Genomic DNA, 11313 nt, shown 5'->3' on the forward strand with positions numbered 1-11313 from the left:
AAAATGCATCTCGACAAACACTTGCATCACTAAGACACAGAAGGTTACGGATCGTCGGACGACCGAAAGCACCCGGAACTCGTTAGATGTGGAACCGCAGGACGCTCCGACAGACAGCTGAACACGTCGGCCGGCCGAACATGCCCGGGGATGCCCGAACATGCCAGCTGAAACCGACGGAGAGGCTCCACCGGGCGGCCGGTCTCGCTTGGACGCTCCTTGGACGCGGAACCGCCCGATAGCTCATCAGATGTGGAATATTGGGATGGAGTTGCTGGAGACATTGGGCATGGAGAACAAGGGCCGGTAGGAGTGTGAACCGGGTAATGCCTCCAGCGCCTATAAGGTGGGTTGCAGGAGGTTGCCCCCGGGACACAAGATGTCCGGCGAGGAGGAGAGAGAGACGACGGTTCACGGGCCAAGCCAGTCGTGGGTCACGGAGGGGATCGGGAGTCGCTCCGGCAGAACGAGCACACGGGAATCTAGACTGTGAACTCGATTAAATGGCGGCACACCTGACGGCAACGGCATTATATGCAAAATGAATTTCATTCTACTGTTTATTTGCATTTGTGACAATAAATATCCAGTGAACCATTGAATTGGTAGCAACAATAGCAGTGCTTTCAGGATTAGTGTAGATATACTTGATGGTCAGCATAAAGATGGTGGATCGAAAGGCCTACTTTGTCCATATGACAACTGGTACACATATGTAACCACAATGACAGAGAAAGTATTACACTTGCAAGAAGTCTGAATAACAAAAACATTTGCTTTCTGGAGACTGGCTGCAATTTCGCCAGATAAGAGATAAGATACTTTTCTATAATGAAAGTTCATCAGCTTAAAATAACCTTCTTTCTACACGTACAGCCACTTAATGACGTATCTCTAAACATTTAGTACCAATTACATGTAATACATTACACATACTTTCAAACAAACAATGATTAACACAAACTTCATACAGAAGGAATTACAGAGTTCTGTACCTCATTGTGTTCATTAGATACAAAGCTCTTTGAATTTCTTTTGACAGCTTTAGCTGCACTTTTGCTGTGGAGTCGATTGAGAATGGTGTTGCAGGCAATGATTTACTGAAAGTCAATTTCCTGATGATGAATAGAAACTTAACCTCGAAAGTGAAACTAGCTTCCCCAAGAAATGATGACAATGATATTCCAGTGTGCCGGAGGCGGAAATGCCTGGATCCAATTACAAGCCCAGAGCAGGTTAGCAACTGTCACTGCATTTATCAGTCCCGGCCTGATTGGGTGATCTTTTCTCTGCCTACTTATCATGTCTGGTAGGTATATCATTGAAAATAGGTGCAGAAGGAGGCCATTCGGCCCTTCGAGTCATGATTCATCTTGATCATGGCTGATTATCCACAATCAGTAACCTGTGCCTGCCTTCTCCCCATATCCATTGAGTCCGCTAGCCCCAAGAGGTCTCTCATTTAAATTCATCCAGTGGATACACCTGGAGCTCTATATATAGGATTTGAACCGCTATGTAAGAAAGCACATTTCCATTAGAGTCCAAGAGATTCACTTGCCAAATTCCTGGGCATTTTTCATAGAAATTGAGGCTCTGATCAAAAATAACGAGGCATGGGGCAGGTATATGCCGCTGGGAATTTTGGGGACAGAGGCGCACGCTAAAAAAGGAAATCAGGAGGAAAAATGAAACAGGGCGGCACGGTAGCGCAGCGGTAGAGTTGCTGCTTTACAGCGAATGCAGCGCCGGAGACTCAGGTTCGATCCTGACTACGGGTGCTGCACTGTAAGGAGTTTGTACGTTCTCCCCGTGACCTGCGTGGGTTTTCTCCGAGATCTTCGGTTTCCTCCCACACTCCAAAGACGTACAGGTATGTAGGTTAATTGGCTGGGTAAATGTAAAAATTGTCCCTAGTGGGTGTAGGATAGTGTTAATGTACGGGGATCGCTGGGCGGCACGGACTTGGAGGGCCGAAAAGGCCTGTTTCCGGCTGTATATATATGATGATATGATGAGGAGCGAGCTCTGGCCAATAACATTAAAGACAATCCCAAGAGATTTTATGCACATTAACAGAAAAAGGGTAGCCAGAGAGAAAATGAGGCCCCTTTGGAATCAAAGGCACAGGAGATGGGCAAGATCTTGAATTAGTATTTTGCCTCTGTTTTTACCGTGGATAAACACATGAAGTCTTGTGACAGTCAACAGAAGTGGCTGAGACCAGTCAGTATCATGGTCATGGAAGTACAGAATCTCCAAACACATATGATGTTATTGCAGATGAAACAAAGCTGGGTGACAGTGTGAGCTGTGAGGAGGATACTATGAGGCTGCAGGGTGACATGGATTGGTAGGGTGAGTGGGCAGATACATGGCAGATGCAGTACAATGTGGATAAATGTGAGGTTATCCACTTTGGAGGCAAGAAAAGGAAGGCAGATTATTATCTGTATGGTTCCAGATTAGGAAAAGGGGAGGCGCAATGAGACCTGGGTGTGCTTGCACATCAGTCACTGAAAGTAAGCATGCAGGTGCAGCAGGCAGTGAAGAAAGCTAATGGCATGTTGGCCTTCATGGCGAGAGTATTTGAGTATAGGAGCAAGGAGGTCCTACTGCAGTTGTACAGGGTCCCGGTGAGACCGCACCTGGAGTATTGTGTGCAATTTTGGTCTCCGAATTTGAGGAAGGACATTATCGTCATTGAGGGATTACAGCGCAGGTTCATTCCCGGGATTGCAGTTGGGAGGTATTGTTACAGTTAAACAAGACATTGGTGAGGCCAGATTTAGAGGATTGTGTACAGCTTTGGTCACCCTGTTATAGGAAATATGTTGTTAAGCTAGAACAGGGGCAGAAAGGATTTACACGGATGTTGCCTGGACTTGAGGGCCTGAGCTTTAGAGAGAGGTTAGGCTGGCTAGAACATTATTCCTTGGAGCACTGAAGTACGAGGGGTGATCTTATAGAGCTGCATAAGATCATGAGCGGAATGGACAGGGTAAATGCACAGGTTTATGGTGAGGGGGGAACAATTAATAGGAACACAAGGGGCAGGTTGGGCCAAAGCACCTGCTTACGACACTATAGGACTTCATGAGATACATGTATAGGAAGGGTACAGAAGGCAATGGGCCAAATGTAGGGAAATGGGCCTGGCCCAAAATGGCATCCTAGTCAGCATTGACAAGTTGGCCCATAGGACCTGTTCCCATGCTGTATCGGATTATAAATCTACGGTGACAGAGTTACACCGTAATGGGGTAGCCATTGAAAGCTTTTTGTGTTGTGCATGAAGCTCTTCAGAGAGAGCATGGTGAATTATCCACCATGGAGGGTGGTAGAGGTGAAATCAGTGGAGACAAGGAAGAGGAATCTTGATTTTTCAAAGATTGGGGAATTGAGAGCTACGAGCAGTACACACAGGAAAGGAATTGAAGCCTGCGGTAGATTAGTCATGATCATATGAAGGAGAAAGATAACCTACTCCTGCCTTTTTGGTGTTTTTACATGAAAGGATAGAGTGGCTTGGTGATTCCAGAGCAAAGGGTATCAGTGTATTGTCGACAGGACTGGAGGATTTAAAATCAGTTAAAGTGGATGATGATATCTCGCTGGGAACCAAGGCCAGAGAGAACACATACACTCTCCCAGTCCCAGCTCCCTCTCACCTCAGCTTTGCTTGCATCTGTTGCTCAATGTTCCCTGTGGGTCTTGACCAGATGTTGTCTGTCTCTGACACGGATAGTCTCAGTCCGTGAGCTTTCTGTAACAAATGCAACATCAGTCAAAGACATGATTGGGCAACTAGATCTAAATGCCAGAACTTTATTGGATGTTGGAATCAAATAGACATATTGTTCTAGAATTTGGAGTACAGAAACAGGCATTTTGGCCCAACTCATCCATTCTGACCAAGTTGCCTGATCTAGCTGGTCACACTTGCCTGCACCGGCCCAATACTCATATAACATATAACATATAACATATAACAACTACAGCATGGAAACAGGCCTGTCCGGCCCTACCAGTCCACGCCGACCATTCTCCCTGACCTAGTCTCATCTACCTGCACTCAGACCATAACCCTCCAATCCCCTCCTATCCATATACCTATCCAATTTACTCTTAAATAATAAAATCGAGCCAGCCTCCACCACTTCCACCGGAAGCCCATTCCATACAGCCACAACCCTCTGAGTAAAGAAGTTCCTCCTCCTGTTACCCCTAAACCTTTGTCCCTCAATTCTGAAGATATGTCCCCTTGTTGGAATCTTCCCCACTCTCAAAGGGAAAAGCCTACCCACGTCAACTCTGTCCGTCCCTCTCAAAATTTTAAAAACCTCTATCAAGTCCCCCCTCAACCTTCTACGCTCCAAAGAATAAAGACCCAACCTGTTCAACCTCTCTCTGTAGCCTAAGTGCTGAAACCCAGGCAACATTCTAGTAAATCTCCTCTGTACCCTCTCCATTTTGTCGACATCCTTCCTATAATTTGGCGACCAGAACTGCACACCATACTCCAGATTCGGCCTCACCAATGCCCTGTACAATTTCAACATTACATCCCAACTTCTATACTCGATGCTCTGATTTATAAAGGCAAGCATACCAAACGCCTTCTTCACCACCCTATCCACATGATATTCCACCTTCAGGGAACAATGCACAGTTATTCCCAGATCCCTCTGTTCCACTGCATTCCTCAATTCCCTACCATTTACCCTGTACGTCCTATTTTGATTTGTCCTACCAAAATGCAGCACCTCACACTTATCAGCATTAAACTCCATCTGCCATCTTTCAGCCCACCCTTCCAAAAGGCCCAAGTCTCTCTGTAGACTTTGAAAATCTACCTCACTATCAACTACTCCACCTATCTTAGTATCATCTGCATATTTACTAATCCAATTTGCCACACCATCATCCAGATCATTAATGTAAATGACAAACAACAGTGGACCCAACACAGATCCTTGGGGCACTCCACTAGACACTGGCCTCCAACCTGACATACAATTGTCAACCGTTACCCTCTGGTATCTCCCATTCAGCCATTGTTGAATCCATCTTGCAACCTCACTATTAATACCCAACGATTTAACCTTCTTAATCAACCTTCCATGTGGAACCTTGTCAAATGCCTTACTGAAGTCCATATGGACAACATCCACAGCCTTGCCCTTATCAATTTCCCTGGTAACCTCTTCAAACAATTCAAGAAGATTAGTCAAACATGACCTTCCAGGCACAAATCCATGTTGACTGTTTCTAATCAGGCCTTGATTATCCAAATAATTATATATATTGTCCCTAAGTATCTTTTCCATTAATTTTCCCACCACAGACGTCAAACTAATAGGTCTATAATTGCTAGGTTTACTTTTAGAACCTTTTTTAAACAAAGGCACAACATGCGCAATGCGCCAATCTTCCGGCACCATCCCTGTTTCTAATGACGTTTGAAATATTTCCGTCATAGCCCCTGCTATTTCTGCACTAACTTCCCTCAATGTCCTAGGGAATATCCTATCAGGACCTGGAGACTTATCCACTTTTATATTCTTCAAAAGTGTCCGTACCTCCTCTTCTTTAATCCTCCTAATTTCCATCACTACTCTACTTGTTTCGCTTACCTCACATAATTCAATATCCTTCTCCTCGGTAAATATTCCTCAAGAACCTCATTTACTCCCTGCCGCTTATATTTATTGTATATCTCCCTCTTTTTCCGAACCAAGTGTCCAATTTCCCTGGAAAACCACGGCTCTTTCAAATTATTATTCTTTCCTTTCCACCGAACAGGTACATAAGGACTCTGTACTCTCAAAATTTCACCTTTAAATATCCTCCATTTCTCTATTATATCCTTTTCATAAAACAACAATTTCCATTTCACTCCTTTTAAATCCTTTCTCATCTCCTCAAAATTAGCCTTTCTCCAATCCAAAATCTCAACCCTTGGTCCAGATTTGACCTTCTCCATAATGATATTGAAACTAATGGCATTATGATCACTAGACCCAAAGTGCTCCTCAACACATACCTCCGTCACCTGACCCATCTCATTTCCTAACAGGAGGTCCAACACTGCCCCTTCTCTGGTAGGCACCTCTACGTATTGCTGCAAAAAACTATCCTGCACACATTTTACAAACTCCAAACCATCCAGCCCTTTAACAGAATGTGATTCCCAGTCTATATACGGAAAATTGAAATCACCCACAATCACCACTCTGTGCTTACTACTAATATCTGCTATCTCCTTACATATTTGCTCTTCCAATTCTCGTTCCCTATTTGGCGGTCTATAATACACCCCTATAAGTGTTGCTAAACCTTTCTCATTTCTGAGTTCCACCCAAACAGCCTCCTTAATCGAGCCTTCTAGTCTGTCCTGCCAAAGCACTGCTGTGATATCCTCCCTGACAAGCAATGCAACACCCCCACCTCTTGCCCCTCCGATTCTATCACATCTGAAACAATGAAATCCTGGAATATTTAATTGCCAATCGCAACCCTCCTGCAACCATGTTTCATTGATCGCCACAACATCATACTTCCAGATGTCAATCCAGGCTCTAAGCTCATCCACCTTCCTTACAATGCTCCTAGCATTAAAATATACACATTTAAGGGACCCATCATTTCTTATTCTCAGTTTATTTCTTTTCCCTTCTTTCTCTCCTACATATTGGGTCTGAATGTTTCCCTTTTCTGCCTCCTGCCTACTCCTCCAAATCTTTCCACTCCGTGTCCACATCCAAATAGGTTTTCAATGTTGTAATCGTACTCACCTCTGCCATGTTCCTCTGTCAACTTGTTCCCTCAATAGCTCTTTAAATTTTCCCCTCTTACATTAAACAATGCACTCTTTGCCTGGGGAAAAGCCTGTGCAGTTCACCTTATCGATGCCTCTTCTGATTTAATAAACCGGTACAATATCACCTCTTGGATCCCACTCTCCACAGAAAACAGTCACCGCCAATCCATATTCCTCAAACCCTCCTGTCCTGGTAACATCTCATCAATCTATTTCTACCTTTTCCAGTTTACCGACACCCTTCCCTTAGCAGGGCGAGCAGAACTGAACATTTCTCCAGGTGTGGTCTCCCCAATGTCGTACATTAGAATAATATGACTTGGAGCAGCGCAGATCCAGATCACCTCAGGCAGGGCAGCATCTCCTGGAGCTTTACTAGGCAAGGAGTATACAGTGAATGACCCAGAGCTGGACAAAGAAAGAGCCCGTTCACACTCAATGTGGACCTATTGGGTTGTCTGTGCTCCCTCCACCACCCAGCCTCATATCAGATCCCCCGCTCTGTCTTCCCCTCCCCAGTTCCAAACACACTCCAATTTAATATATTCCTTTATTCGTCCCACACCAGGAAAAATTACAATTTACCTTCCTCATGCACTCCTTCCCATCCATCCTTCCCATGCCCTCTCCCCATCAACTTCCCCATGGCCCTCCCCAGTACTCTTCCCCCACCACACTCCCTGTGCACCACTATACCCCCTGCCCCTTCCCCATCGAATCTGCCCATGCCCCTCCACCATCCCCTTCCCCATCTACTCTCCCCCATGCCTTCCTCATCGACTCCCGTCCACCTCTCCCCACTACACTTCCCCTCCACAACTGCCCTTCTCCATACTTGTCTCCAATGCCCCTCACCATCTACCTTTCCCACTGCCCCCTCCCCTCAATGCCGACCCTCCCCTGTACCCCTCTCCCCATCTATCCCATGCACCCCACCCTCCCCGTGCCCTCCTTCCATCTCCCCCTTCCCCTCTCCGCCTCCCCTGTCCATCCACCGTCTACCCTCCCGCCCGGGCCCCGCAACCCCGTCTCCCCCACACCCCGCGCTCCCTCTGTCTCCCCCACACCCCGCCCTCCCTCTGTCTCCCCCACACCCCGAGCTCCCTCTGTCTCCCCCACACCCCGCGCTCCCTCTGTCTCCCCCACACCCCGCGCTCCCTCTGTCTCCCCCACACCCCGCGCTCCCTCTGTCTCCCCCACACCCCGCGCTCCCTCTGTCTCCCCCACACCCCGCGCTCCCTCTGTCTCCCCCACACCCCGCGCTCCCTCTGTCTCCTCCTTGTGCGGCGGCGACGCTCCCTCCCTCGGGCGTTCCCTCCCTCGGCGACCGTTAAATCCAAAGGTACTAGAGGAACAAGATGGACCACTCCGCAGAAATCGCCTCCACTGAAGTGTAGTTCGCAATAGAGCGTAACGTCCGCCATTTTAGTAAGCAAACTCCGCCGTTCGGTCTGCCTCTCGCAGTGTAATCAGTGTTTTGGCGAACAGTATGTGTGATGATACCATTAAAATGCAGAATATGTCTCATATATCATTTCACAGATTTTTGTTATTTTTCTTTTTAAATGTTTCTGCAGGCATCTGCGTACTAAAATGGCGCCATGACATTCTACTGTTCTCAGGGTCGAGTGGTCCATCTTGTTCCTCTAGTATCTTTGGTTAAACCGTCTCCGCGCTTGGCCACCTGACCCATGAGGTCAACGCGGGAACAGCAGAGACTGGCCAGCGATTGGCCTGTCTGAACATCAATCAAGGAGGGGCGGGTTCTATCCCGGAGTCTCCGCCCTCGGGAGCGGGGCGGGAGTGAGGAGAGGCCAAAGATAACAGAGTGGAGCGAGGTGGACCGTCGGAATCGCCGCTTCTGAAGTGTTTTACGCAACGGAGCGGAACGTCCGTCATTTTAGTAAGAGCTCGTTCTGCCTCTCGCAGTGTAATCAATGTTGTGTGTGATGATGTGTGATGATATCATTAAAATGCAGAATATAACTCATCTATTAATTCACATTTTTTGTTATTCTTCTTTTTAAATGATTTCTCCCTGGTTTGTTTCTCTGATTTTATTCTTTCTTACTATTTCTGTCTATTTCCCACCGATCCTTCCTCCCCAGCCCCCTCTTTTGTGCAGTTTCCCTTGTATTGCTCTAACACTCTCTCTGCACAAATCATATATATATGATATATATATAAAGTTTGTGGGTGAGAGGCAAAATAGTGATAAACAGATCTCAAAGTGCCTTCTCATGGATCAGAAGCAACTTTGATTTAAAGCAACACTCTATTTCTCTCTTCATCTTATTTTTCACATGATGTACATAAACCATAATGACAATTCGACCTGCGGTTTATGTATATGCATATATATATATATGCATATACACATATATATATATCTAGTTTCTTTCTTGTGAATTCCTCTATATACATATATAATCAGTCATGCACACACTCAATATTAGTGTAATGAAATGTAATGAATACATACCTACACTGATACAATTCCGAATGTAATGAATACATACCTACACTGATACCGCCAATTCCAAAATCGCGGCGCTGCCATAGCAGCTGCGGCTTACCTGCGGTCCATTTGTCTTTGTGTTTTTGTTGTTTTTTTGTCTTAATTGTAGTTGTGATGTCGTGTTTTTGTGTTAGTGTACTATGTGTGTATGTGGGGGGGAGGGGGGGAACTGTAAAATTGTAAATATGTGTCCCTTCCGTACGGAGACCCGACCTTTGTTTTCTGGGTGTTGTCTCCGTTCCTGTTGCGGCCTACCATCGGCCCAACTCCTGGAGCTGGCGGCCCCCAGGGCTCTGGTTCGCAGAACCCGCGGACCAGACTTACCATCAGCGGAGCGGCCGTCCTCGGAGGCTGCGGGAGTGTCTGCGACTCGCCTTAGGCTCGGGCCGCGTGGATGCCGACATCGGGAGTTCCGGCAGCGGCAGCGTGTTCGCCCGCCCCGGGTCGCGGGGCTTGGGTCGCGGACATTTCACCATCCGGCGCGGCCTAAGATATGCCGCGGGATATTTCTCTGCTGGGCGGGGGCTTCAATGTCGGGAGCCACGACCGCCCCGACGTGCAGCAACAGCAACAACAGCAGCGTGTTCGCCCGCCCCGGATCGGACTTATCATCAGCGGAGCCGGCCGTCTTTGGAGGCTGCGGAAGCGGCTGGGACTCGCCTTAGGCTCGGGCCGCTGCGGACCGTCCGGCGCGGCCTGCAACCACAACAACCTGACTGCAGGAGAGGACAGCAGGAGAAGGGAAAATACATTGTGGCCTTCCATCACAGTGAGGAGAGGACTGGAGGAGACTCACTGTGATGGATGTTTCTTTGATGGATGTTTCTTTTTTTGTGTGTTTTTGGGGTTGTTTAATTTTAATGCCTATTTAATGCTTTTATTGTTGGACTGTGGATGACAAATAAAGCTATCTTGAATCTTGAATCTTGAATACAGAAGTGCTAGCTTTAGACATGAATAATGGCCAATGCATTCAGAAAGTATTGAGACCCCTTCACCTTTTCCACATTTTGTTACATTACAGCCTTGTTTCAAAATGGATTCAATTTGTTTTTTTTTATAGAAACATAGAAAATAGGTGCAGGAGGGGACCATTCGGCCCTTCAACCTAGCACCGCCATTCATTGTGATCATGCTGATCATCCACAATCAGTAACCTGTGCCCAACTTCTCCCCATATCCATTGATTCCACAAGCACCCAGAGCTCGATCTAACTCTCTCTTAAATTCATCCAGTCATTTGGCCTCTACTGCCCTCTGTGGCAGTGAATTCCACAAATTCACAACTCTCTGGGTGAAAAAGTTCCTTCTCACCTCAGTTTTACATGGCCTCCCCTTTATACTGTGTCCCTGGGTTCTGGACTTCCCCAACATTGGGAACATTTTTCCTGAATCTAGCTTGTCCAGTCCTTTTATAATTTTATATGTCTCTACAAGATCCCCTCTCGTCCTTCTCAACTCCCAGTGAATACAAGCCTAGTCTTTTCAAACATTCCTCATGTGACAGTCCCTCCATTCCAGGGATCAATCTTGTGAACCTACGCTGCACTGCCTCAATTTAAGAGGGAGTTAGATGTGGCTCTTTTTGCTAAAGGGATCAGGGGTATGGAGAGAAGGCAGGTACAGGCTACTGAGCTGGATGATCAGCCATGATCATATTGAATAGCGGTGCAGGCTCGAAGGGCTGAATGGCCTACTCCTGCACCTATTTTCTATGTTTCTAATTACAAGAATGTCCTTCCTCAAATTAGGAGACCAAAACTGTACACAATACTCCAGATGTGGTCTTACCAGGGCCCTGCACAGGTGTAGAAGAACCTTTTTACTCCTATACTGAAATCCTCTCGTTATGAAGGCCAACATGTCATTAGCTTTCTTCACTGCCTGCTGCACCTGCACGCCAACTTTCAGTGACTGGTGTACAAGGTCACCCAAGGTGTACAAGGTCACTGGTGTACAAGGTCATTGGGGC

This window comes from Rhinoraja longicauda, unplaced genomic scaffold (assembly GCF_053455715.1).
Source record: "Rhinoraja longicauda isolate Sanriku21f unplaced genomic scaffold, sRhiLon1.1 Scf000919, whole genome shotgun sequence".
In the NCBI taxonomy this organism is placed as follows: domain Eukaryota; kingdom Metazoa; phylum Chordata; class Chondrichthyes; order Rajiformes; family Arhynchobatidae; genus Rhinoraja; species Rhinoraja longicauda.